Raw genomic sequence first — 12,918 nt, forward strand, 5'->3', positions numbered from 1 at the left:
ATGGAGAAAAGGAGAGTATGAAGGAGAGAGAAAGAAAAGTTTGTGATGCAGTATTTTGTTCTGATTTTGTAAATCAGCAGGTGATCAAAAAGTCAAACATTGTCCAACCATACTTTGTTCATGCCTCCCTTTTGACAAATATCATATTTTACCCTAAATTCTGTTTAATTCTATGTGTCTCCCCCATTGTATTCCTGGAGGAAGAAAGCATTTGGAAATTTTTTTGAAATGCCACACTCTCAATAACAACTACCATACTTGACTTTAATGTTTGTTGGTTTAATTAATCAATCAATTCAATTAATTAACTGGTCCAGTCAAGTGTAGTCAGCTTATAGGTAAGTAACAAGCAACAGCTGCAAAACCTGTAGAATTGAATAATATACTCAATATATTTAGCCCTTCCCACTGATCCAGGAATGAGTGTGCAGAATTGTGTTTTCTTCTTATTTTTGTTATTTGACTTAGTGGGATCTGTAAATTCAGTGAATTAATATGTACTGCAAACATATTTTACATACATTTGCATACAACCAGAACTTGAAGTTCGTAATTCCCAAATGGATGCCCTTAAACCACTGAATTTAATAATGCTTCCATCTCCTAAGTACTCTCCGCCCCAGGTCCTTGTAATTCACATAAACAAAACATTAGGAATGTATGTTATTTCCTTTTCAAACTAAGAAAAAGAGAAAGATAGATTTCCTGTATCCCCCACCCCTTGTTAATAGACTGCATATTTCTAAAACAGGACTCTCTCTCTTAAGTACACACACACAAAAGAAAAACCTTAACGATGAGTTTTACAATAGGAATTGCTGATTACATTTATATCCAATCAGTTAAGTAAATTTTCCTGATTTAATTTTTTCACAAATAAAATTCTATCTTTAAAAGTTTTTAAAATGTCAATCTATAAGTAAGAGTAACCAAGACCATTGCTTTAAGAACTATATAAAAATTCAGTGAGCATCTTATCTAGGGCACTAATTTTACACTGCAAAAGCTGAGTCAAGGATATCAACTAACTTTACCGGGTCAGCAAGTGAAATCTTGACTAGGCAACACCAAAAATCACATAAGGCCCATAGGATACTATCCAAATTGTACAGATTACTTATGTGGAGATACACATACATACATAATGACCTTGAAATTTGGCACTTCAATTCAATTATTGCCTTAAATCTATAAATAATTAATTGATTCAGAAACTATACCAATATTAGCTGACTTTTTTAATCTAATGAATATCTCAAGGTTTTTCTCAGCCAGAGTGTAACACATATAGTATGGAAAATATCTCAGACCCATAAATTTCAACCTGTTGCACCAAAAAAGAGAGAACTCTCTGGGAATATTTATAGTATACAAAAGTAGTAGTAAGTAAAGTAGCAGTGAAGTTGCTGGATGCCGACTAACTGTTGTCCTCAACTTCAAATATTTCTTATTACAGTTAACACACATTTTTGGAATTCAAAGTAAAAATCTAGGTACAAGCCATGAAAACAGATAATAATAATTAAAGAAAAAAGGTTGGAACTTGGACCTTTGTTTTATTTACCCTGAGGTTCCTTTTTTCCCTCTTGGTATGCAAATATCTCTTTTCAAATACTTTTAACACAATTCCTGGAAATTTTTATTGGTGTGTGTTTCTGGAATTTTGTATTCAATACAGGTATTAATATGACCTTTTAAGCTTTTTAAAATTCTCCATAGAATTTCTATACTACAAATATATTTACACTTGGTATTAAGCATGGGCTCCATTTTTCCTCATATTTTATGAACTAGATCTCTTCTGAGAAATCAGTATATACTTGTTAAATGTTTATCATATAATTATTGGTTCAAAATAAATTACTGATTTCAGAATAAAATGGTCATCATCATAGATCTGAATCAAAAACTGCCTACAGGGTTCTAAAAGTTTCAAAAGAAAAATTAAAGTTCAGTTCATTCTTATTCTGTCAGTGAAACTCTAACAAATTACCTGCTATTTAAAGTACTTTTCAGGATATTTCTACCTCCTATAGATATAACCAGAGAGGCTTTGTGTTCTGACTCTGGGTACTATCAGATGCATTCTGTGTTCACATGTATAGAGATAATTTTGTATTTGTGAGAGCTGCTATTTACTGGCAATATGCAGTGATATATGTGAGTTTTATTTTTATATTCAGGATCTTCCAAATGGCTAATTCAACTAGCCAGTTTCAAGGAAATTATTTATGGCAAATAATATAATATTTAAGATGTTTCAATTTGTGGATTATTGTTTCCATTTACATAAAAAATTTAATTTATGGGGGGTTTTAGTTTAACTCTAAGTTCACTTTGTTCTTTTTTTTTTTTTCAGAAAGTCACTTCACTATCACCTGTGGAATTTATCATATTGCACGATTTTTGTTCCCTTTGCAGAGAAGGGCCCAAGAGAGAATATGCCTCACAGTGACCCTGCCTGTGTTTACTCGGCAGTGATCCTCGGAGAAAGGATTTTTGAAAATGTATTAGAGCTAGAACCAATAATTGGTGTGATTTTGAAGAAGTTATTACAGCTTAAAATTCTATTTTGAGCTAGATATTGCATGCCTAATTCCTTTTAAAACAAAAGAAAAAAGGAAAGCTGCTTTTGACATTACCAGTGAAAGGTTTCGTTGCTAATACCGAATTTCACTATTCATTTATCTTGACCCTATTGGTGTACGTGGGGTTTTCCCTCCTCTTTTTAGTCAACAACAACCATAATAATATCAGATCTCTGGCTGAAGATCTAACCAAATAGAAAGGGTGATACGAACATCCTAGATCTATTTTTAGGACGCAATGCCCACCCTATCTCACCCCCTTGGGTTCTGGAGATAATTAAACTCCTCAAACTTGAATCCTCAGGGAAGTTGTCGATGCGAGTCCCGTAGGAACAAATACTAGCGCTTCCACCGAAAATCTGCCAAACCAGCTACAAAGTGAAGAGCCCACACCTGCGGAAGGGTGCACACAGGGGGCGGACCTGGACACTGGAGGGTGAGAAGTTACTAACTATGCTTTGAGAAACCGAATCACTGTTTCTCATTCCATTCCCCCCCCACCTTCTTTTCTCGCTCCCCACACCAATATATATATATATATATATATGTATATATATATACACACAGACATATAACTCTCAAAATCAGCTGCCTCCTGAAAAACCTTGAGCTTCCCTTGTAACATTTAGCGACTGGTAATTAATGATGCCCGCGCCGCGCGCCTCCTGGCCGGGGCTTGAGTTCGGGTCACTGGGAGCCCCTGACGTCAGCGACCGCTCTGCCTATGTCAGGTCCAGGGCAGTCCCTGGGGTGGCCAGGCCTAGGGCTGTGGGGGGCTGCGGGGAGGAAGCCCGGGTCAGGGCCGGAGGAAACCCCCAAGCGGCGAAAGGCGCAGCCCTGGCGCCCGCCAGAAAGTCCTGCCGAAGTCAGAACCACAGCGTCCGCGGCTTCCGATCACAAGCGGGCACCCAGACTCCAGACCGCGTGCAGAGGCCCCAGCGCTCGTGGAGACTCCCGGGGCTGGACGTGGGTGGGCGGTCTAGACAAGAGGGCCAAAGAAACTCCAGACTAGTCTGCAAACTGCGGAGGCTTCCTTCCTTCCACTCTTTATAAAAGTCAACGTTAGATGGTTTCCACTGACTCCAGAAGTGGACCTTAAAATGAAACAGACCCACCGTTTTTCTACCTCAAACTTGACACAACTTGGCAGTTGGTGATCCGGAGAGTTTCTCCCCCAAGCATGGTTGCTGATGCTACAAACCTGGGACCCGCTACCAGGGAAAAATGAACTCGATCTTGAAGAGGACTGGCAGCAAACTCTGCTCTCTCCACTCCCAACCTTTCCTTCTTCCCCTACTCTCCTGTACACCGTTAGGCCAGCTTTTGTAACCCTCCCAAACCTTGGGCGTTTGTTGTCAAGATTGTGCAGAGGTGTGATTTTTCGAAAGGGGGTCAGAGCCTGAATCCAGAAAAGTGTTCCGCCCGCTCAGCTGCCCTTATCCGAAATGTCGGGGACACGCGAGCCTGTCAGCCTGTGAGTGGGACTGGGTCTACAGAGCTCTGTCTGGAATGAATCCTGTACCTCTCCTGGGCCCTGTCTGAATTTCTTCATCGTAGGTCTGGGAGAATCACTTCTCTCCCTTAGCATCCTTGTTTTTAAACTGTCTCTTTCTTTTCATGATAGTTAATTTTCCATCTTTTTATCCACACTCAGAGGACAAGAGGGGATTGGAGGCAGACTCCCAGAGCAAAATTTAAGGGCAAAAATTGCTTCGCCTAATAGACTCTGGTCCCAGAAACCGCCCCAGTGCAGCCCCAGCGAAACCCTGAGGCAGAATCCAACACTCAGGTGTAGAAAACTGCCACGGCCGCTGCGACCCTCCCCCAGGATGGTAGTTGAGGGAAATCGGCCTTTGCAGGGCTGCAGGGCACAGATACCTCCTCCCCTTTCCAGCCTAAGAATGGCTGGCAACTCGCGCAGGAGCGCATTTCTCCCCCCTCTCCAATTCAGAGCATTTCGCGGGCTCTGCTTTTGGGAGAAGGAGGAGAAAAACATTTTCTAGAGGTGCTTATTTTATTTTATTTTAAGTTGGAGCTCTATTGTCAACTTAAATAAAATCACACCTTTCCAAAGTCAGTAAATACTGCGGGAGCCGCTGCGGCCTCCAACTGGCTTCCTATTCCACTGTCACAGCCAAGTCCCCAACTTCAGTCTCATCCGTGAGGCTGGCGAGCTGCAAGTTCCGCCCCCGCGCGCCAGGCCGGGATCCCCGTGGCCAGCCTGCCTTCCCTTGATGGGCTCCGAAGTCTGGACACGAGTCGAACCAAATTAAATCGAGACGCGTCAACTTTGAAACGGTTTTAAAATCTGTGACTTTCCCCTCCATATGTGCTCCCACTGCCTGGCAGAAATGAACTGTCACATTCTAACATCTCCAGCGATTAATGAGAAAAAAATTATATAAATGTGTATTACATATATATAATATACGTGTATATATTTCCATGCACACACATATATATCCATAACTGTGACACTGTCTTCACAGCTTTGCCTCGTGTTAGGAATTAATACAACCGAATTCACTAGAACGAGATGATTAGCCTTATTTATAAGCATCACTTAAAAGGAGCGACTTGGAGGATTTCGGAAATTTTTCAAAGATGATTTGGGGGGTTGATTTTGTTTGTTTTTTAAGGAGCAGTGAATGTGCCTTTTACACAGTGTCTTTCCCTGCCCTTTTCAGGCAGCAATCGGCCCTCCTGACACTTGGTTAAGCCTCAGGACTTAAAAAGATCATTTCCTCGTACACTAATTTGAGCGAAATCTGGATTCAGAGTGTGGGTTTACACGCCCAGCTCGAATGTCTAATGTATCAAATCCTCGTTAACGAACGGCCCGCTCCGTGGCCGTGTCAGCCAAAGGTCAGCCCCGTGCAACAGGGCAGCGCGGTTCAAAAGCACTCTTCCAGCGCTCTGCCTCCCCCTCCCCCCCAAAAATCCATCTTTCACATTTCAATAACAGAGCACGCAGAGTCCCAACGAGAAATGCCAAGGTTGTTTTTCTTTCTTCCCTTCTTCCCTCACATTAGGGACTTGTAAACGACGTGTCCTAAGGCAACTACTGAAAAATTAAGTTTATTTTTTTTCCAGTGGGAAGGGAGAGGAGTTAGTGGACAAGGTAATTGTCGAAATGCCCTCCAGAGGCACGTATATCTGAGAAGCTGCGACTCTCAGAAATCGTCACTTGAAATAGTAATGATAATAACTTCACAGCATTCGAATGGAAATCATGAGTAAACTTTGTTGGGGACCTCAGGAATTAGAAACTGCTTAGGGGAAGGGGCAATTCTCCTCCCCCTGCTTCCCTCACCCAAAACACACACACACACTCACGAGACCAGCAGAAAGCTTATTCTTAAAAGATAGCTTTAGTGGGTGTCCACAGGGACAGAGGATCCAGAGGAGCGAGGCTGGACCACCCCGCTCCACTCCCTCCTCACAGGGGAGCCCCACGACACCTCTGACTACTTCGGGTACTCTGTGTTCACACACACCAGCCGCAGGGGCCCAAGTTCTCGGCGCGCGCCTCCGGCGGCTCGCGCGCACACGCAGCCGCCCGCGGAGTCCGCTAGAAAGGTGGCGGGGCGGGGTGAGGGGAGAACGCGACTTACCGGATCTGGGGTCTAGGTTTCGGGCAAGGTTGGCAGCCGAGTAAGGCCGGGCAGACGGTCAGTCCTACCGGAGACAGGCAACTTGGGCAGGGGCTGGGAGTGGGGCGGAGGGAGGGGGAGGGGAATAAAGCGCCTGTCCGGTTTGGGGTCCCCGGTTCCTTGGCCCTGACCCGCGTCCCCCGCCGTCGCTTCCTCAGACTAAACTCGGCCTGGCTCGGGGAGGCCCCAGAGCCCGCCTCGCCGCCTCAAGTCAGAGCCTCCGGGCCGCCAGGTCTCTGGCGCCGACCCCGGGGGCGCTGGGGGCGCCGGGGGCGGGGAAGGGGCGTCCCCAACTCTCTGGCCCGGAGAGGGCAACCGCGTCGTCCGCACGGACGCTGGCGGCCAAGCGGGGAAGCCGGGCCTGTCCGCCACGCAGGGCCGCCGGCTCGCGGACCCCGGCCCGCTCCCGTTCTCGCCCCTCCCTCCCCTCGAGCCCCAAGCCAAATGAAAAGGGTTCTTTGGGCCTTGGCCTTTGGGGCAAGAACGCAGGAACCCACGCTGAGTTAGAGCTTTCTGCTTAAAATGAGCCGACTCAGGTCTTCATAATTAGCGTGGAGTTAAGAGTTAAAATTGCACCCCCCCCCTTCCCAACATACTAAAATACAAAGGGACCCAAATCGGAGCGAGTTTCCTGTGGGGTGGCCCTTGTAACGGAGGTTCGGTGGATCTAGGGCCTCGTCTCTCCTAATTAGACGCGGGGTGCACTGCCCTCCCGGGACCTCGAACAAGAGAACTGATGCGCCAACCCCTTTCCACCGAGTCCTTGGGACCGATCCCAGGTTGGTTGACTTCTGCCAGGCCTCCCCAGGCCCAGGTCCCCGGCAGCTCTAATCCAGCCATCCCTGTTATTTAGCTCTGAGCCTCCGGGTAGGCCTTTTCCTAGCAGGAACGTTTCCAAAACGCCTCTGCTGCACCTCCGTTTCAAAGCTGAAGACTTGGCTAGTGATGGCTGCCAGGTGAAATGATGCTATGGCGCCGGGATCTCAGAACTGGCAGGAGTGAAGCTGGCTCTTGGTTAGCTGCACTGAGAACCGGGCAGTGACAAAAGGCCTCTCCTGTTGGCAGTGAGAGGAGCAAAAGGGGTGGGCCCCATGGAATGGGTCTGCCTCTACTTGAAAGTAAAATTCAGAGGAGGATTGGGACCTGTCTGGGAGCCATTTTCTGATGTTATGGAACCTAGGATTTTTGACCGAAACACTCAAAAGCCTAACGCCATGGACACTGGTGTGAGGATGAAGTAACCCAGGGGCACTCCACGACCCCTCCCCTTTGCTTACAAGTGTTAGTCACTCCACTAGACAATTTATGCACTCGCTCTGAAATGTCAGCACATTGGCCACAAAATATCATGCAAAGTGCAGAACCCAAAGAACGTCACCGGGAAGGCAAAGCAATAGCCCAGCACCTGAACTCTGGGCTTTTCTCCCCAAACCCTACACTTTCCAGGTCTCCTGGACAGAGCAGTTCCTCCACCAGTGGCTACTTTTGAGCTTATATAGAACTACACCAGCTCTTACACGTGCGTGAGCGGACGTTTATAAAACGTTTGGGATGGGTCGAGTTAAAACCTTAGAGCAGTTGTTCCAACAAGGGGCTGACAGTCCACCAGATAAGTAGGTAGGGACTGGGGGACACAGTCAGAAACAGGACTGGGAACCCGGAGAGAAAAAGGAAAAGGAGGAGAAAGACAAAGACAGGCCTGTATCAGAGCAAAGAAAGAGGGTGGGTGATAGGAAAACCCTTAGTACCCTGCCCACCATCTCAGGCGTGGGGTCTGTGACTGGAGAGGGGCCAGGTGACTAGAACAGCCATGATGCCAGCTCCCTGGAAGGGGACAGGAGGAGGACCGCTTCTAAGCGGCATAGTTTGTGGTCCACCGGGGCGGTCTTTAAGGAAGGGGAAATTGCAGGGCCCACCAGATTGCTGGAGCCTACGCTGTCTGCCTGGCTTGCTGATCTCACTTAAACCCGCGAGGTTTCAAAACAAACACGTGCAGCTTCCTCGCACTATTTTGGCAGCCAGGCCACAGGCTTTCGCAGGCCGAAGCCTCAGAGCTGTTTCCTCCGCGGCCCGCGTGGGCGGGGGACGCCTCATGCATATTCATCAGCACGTGGAATCGCGGGCCTAGGGCCACGCATGCGTACTACTCTCCCAGCCACAGCCCCAGCCCGCGGCAGTGACTTGGAAAGCACCTCGCCGGGGTGCAGGGTGGCATAGGGGGCCCATCAAACGCTGACCGCCAGACCTTTGATGAAGGTGCTGTGGGGAAGCCTTGGTCCCACCACCACAAACTCACCTCCAAAGCCTCTATGTTTTCAAGAAATTCTCCAGGACAAAAATCTTCTTGACTCACAGACTCACCCACCCCGATCCTTTTCCGTGGTTTTACCTTCCTCCACAACTTTCAGTTTTCTTTGCCAGAGGCTAGGATTTTCCCGGATAGACAGAAAAAAAAATTTAAAGGGGTTAGGATGTGAGCTTCTCTCAGCTTCTTTTTCTCCTTGTTTTCTGTAGCTTAATGGGGATTTTTACACAAAAGTAGATGCAAAATAATACTTTATTAAAGTTTGCTAAAGTCGCTGGCCTTTGAACGTCTTATTTTTTTTAAAAGATAGCATTCCCATCTGTTTATATCCACGCTTAATAATTGATTCTTGTGTATGCTGTAGGTAAAAATATCACTGTGTAAGTCTCACAACCCACGAATTCTTACTCATAGACTTACAAAGTACACCGGCTATGTCAGGGACAGCCAAAATTTTGTGGACAACTGACAGGCAATGGTAAGTCTCTAGTAGTATTGCCCAGCAATGTTTCTTTCCATACTAAATAGCTAAAGTCAGTTTCTTATTCTTGAAAAACCCACCTCCGGTATAGCATCAATTGGAAACTTCATACTGTTTTAGGTCCTTGCTCTAAAGTGGAAATAAACGTTAGGAACTAATGCCAGAATTCAGTTTGCATGGTAAAAATAGCCCCTGGTTTGTTTGGCCTGATCATGTTTCCTCTTGCTTGGTGAGACATTCTGGAGTGAACTAGCCTTGCATAGATAAATAGAGAACACTTCCCTTATTTTTGAATATTATGCCATTATAGTTGCAAAAAATTTTTGAGGGAAAGGCTCAGATGTGACATGCTATAGGAAGTTGTCAACATTTTTTTATTTCTAACCCCAAACTAGTGATTACTATTTGAAAAAAGAGATTGCTCTATAGTTACCCCCATAAAATCTTACATTCTGTTTATATAACCAGTTTAAATGGATACATATTACTGATGTGAATGGGTTGGTAAAAAGTTGAAAAAAAACCTGAGTAATATGAACCTTTAGTGGTTTGCCTGGCATAGATGACATAAATCTTTCCATTGCCACTCTATTTTCAAGAATTCTAAAACCAGACAGTGATATCAGCTGTGGCAAATTTTATGAAAACAACAAAGACTTTGTTTTCCTTATATGAACACATAGTTCTAAGAACTACATTTGATGCTAGGAACAAGAACTCTATACCTAGACAGGAGAAGATAAATTTGTAATTAGTATTTTGAGTTGGAAAAAAGAAAGGTGAGTTGGTAATCTGCTGACATCATACCTAGCTCACAATTAATCAAAGGCACAAGCTCAGTGCCTTCATTTTGATTTTGCCAAACCACATATAGTGAGTTCCTCCCCAACCCATCATAAGTTGATGCTCTTTAAGGACCATGGCCTTCCCCAAGCTGCTTCCTGAAAAGCAGTATGCTCAGGTACCAACTCCACCAGCACTGATTCAACAAGGGTTCCAGGACACTGATCACAATTTGATCTCAAAAAGGGAACATCGGGAAGGTTTCAAGGCTGGGTAAGGTATTTAGGGAATTTAGTTCTGTTGCCAGCCTTTGAAAGTTCTGAGAAAACTTCCCCATCAACAAATAAAAACATCTAAATGTCAGGCCCATCAGCAAAGAAGGTTAGTGTTATTTTCATTGTCAGCTAAAGCAAAAAAAAGGAAAAAGAGAAAAAAAAATGATAAGCATATGGGGCAATTGAAAGGTTACATCTTTCTTTTGGAGGTGGTTTGCTTCTTAAAGGTTAACTTGAATGCTTGACTTTAAAAAATCAAAATCATCAGCTGCAAATGCTTAAAGCAGTTGGGGGTAGCTTTTGAAAAAGAAAACAAAGGACCTGAAATGTTTGAAAATTACTTAGCCCCCACATAAATGGTGCTTGTATATTTACATGCTTACTCTATAAATGTACACACACACATACCACAACTCATTTCTCATTTCTCAAATATGATTGCTTGTACTCAGGCATTTTTTGTTGACACAATATAACTTTTTAATAACTTGTTAGCTGTTCTTATCATTTGATAGTAACAGAATACAATGCAGTCAAAATATGAACCAGGACAACTTTCTGCCTAAATCAATATCCACAACTACACACAGAAACCAGCCATTTGCAGCATCTTCAGCTCCTGCTAAATAGGGTCTAACAATATATTTCGCTGTTCACATTCATGTATTTCAAAACCTAATAGCCCATGAAGAAAAGTATGAAGAATACATCTCAACAAGCAGACATTAAAGGTACCAGCAAAATAATAGACTACATTTAAGTATGAAGCATTATTTTAGGCAACCTACATCATTAATGACTTTTTCTTTGTTGTGTTAGAAAAGAGAATGCATAAGAGGAATTGACATAAATATTGGCTGCTACTAGAAAAATTCCTTTCTGGTGAGTGTGATTATTCACACACAGTACTCCTCAAATGGTTTTGTGGGGTTTTTAAAAAAATTATTTGACCTTCAATGTCTAAAAAAATTTTTTACACTATGAAATAGTTGTGAAGTAAATATTTATCCCTAAAATTTATCTTTAAAATATCCTATTTAACTCTTATATCACAGTATGATATTTCATTATTACACTATGTTATTAAAGTTTAAAAGTATCAGGTATGTAACAAATCATGAGACATTTATATTTCAAAATTTGAGGTAAACTGCTTTCAGGAATAGTCAAAGAAAAAATGCACTCATTGAGTATCTTCCTAAATGTTAACATCCTAACAAAGTTACAAAGCTACTGTTATTATGAATATTATATCAGGCTCCCAGAAATTCTGATCTCTAAAGGAAAGGATTATTTTTTGAGGTGCTTACTTTTCCTTCCTAGAAAGTTGAGCTATTTTTATTCTTCTTTCTAGGTTTATTAATTATTGGGCCTAATGTCTGGAGTCACCTCAAACACTATGCTGTTAGTTTTAAACCTCCAAAGCCATTGGGAGGCAGCTTGTACTCTCACAAAATTTCAGAACCAGCAGCAATTCCTGCTTAGGTGTTCCAACTTCCTTAAATCTCACCAAACCTTGCAAGGTGGCGCTCTTTTCATGAAAGGTTGGTATCTACTCTTATAGATCACAATAACATTTTTTTTAAGTTAAACACCACCAGCTCTAGGTTTCTGATGTGCGGCAGAAAGTGTAGCAAATCCCCCCCTTACCCAATAAAATTTTGTTAACTAAAAGTGACAAATACAAAGAGCAAGCAACAAAAGGACAAGCCCCCCCCACATTTAAGAGAATTTAACATTTTGACTTTGTAAAGGGTTGAAGGTATACTTTGGAACAGATGTATTTTAAGGGGTTCTTGTTTTCCTCTCTTGCTTTCATTCTCAGAATCAGTATGGCCTGTGACTTCCTGAATACACACAGTATATTAAACAACCAAGTCTGGGTTCCTCCTGGCCTTCAGTGAGGTCACTTTCTGCTTCCAGCTCCGACCCATCCAGCTACACCCTTGCAGCTACAGCCAAGACCCTGATTTGTGATCTCCGGCTACGCTGTCTGCTTAATGGGGCGATCATGCAAGCTACAACCAGAGACAAAGAAGCTTGCGTTCCTACCAGTGCAGCTAACTTCTAGGGAGCAGCATAGCTTGCAAATCTATCAAACTAAACTGCAAGAAAGACAATCTGATTTAGAGAAAAGGCGTTCTGCTACAGTCATTAAGCACAAGTAATTTAGATTTTTTATACTGTCTCATTTACAAATTTACTGTATCAACGCCAGCCAATGGAACGAATTTCTTAAGTAAATGAGAAATAAATAAAAGAGATAGAGAGATAATCAAATTACATAAAATAATTCTCTTCCCTAGATGTATTTTTGAGAGAACTAATAACAGTGGCAAAATTATAGGAATAATAACATATCATAGGAGGTAATTAATTTAAATTAGCATCACGTTTGAAGAAATATAAGTAAAACGCTTTATGGACATTTACTTTTGTACAAAGAAGGCAGGCCTGGAAAAACATGCATCGACATCCTGAAAATTAGTTATGGCCATAAATGGTTTAATTGAAGATGGCAATTTAAAATATGATATTGTAAATCTGCAACTTGGTTTCAGCTGGGGGAATTTAATTTGGGGGACAGCAGAACCCTAGGCTGCAAGTTCATTTGCAAAGCTGCAGATCCAGCCCCTGAGCTTCTGACAGTTCACCTACATTAATATTGATGTCGCCTGTGCAATCTATTTCTGTTATTTTTATGGTTGTTATTCTACGTCTGCAAAGGTCATTTAAATTATACTGCGGCCGAAAATTTGTTTCATAAATTTTGATATAAATACTAATTACACCCTCTCCGCGAGCCAGCAGGGTAGCTTTCATTTATCATGTT

This window comes from Budorcas taxicolor, chromosome 1 (genome assembly GCF_023091745.1).
Source record: "Budorcas taxicolor isolate Tak-1 chromosome 1, Takin1.1, whole genome shotgun sequence".
Lineage (NCBI taxonomy): Eukaryota > Metazoa > Chordata > Mammalia > Artiodactyla > Bovidae > Budorcas > Budorcas taxicolor.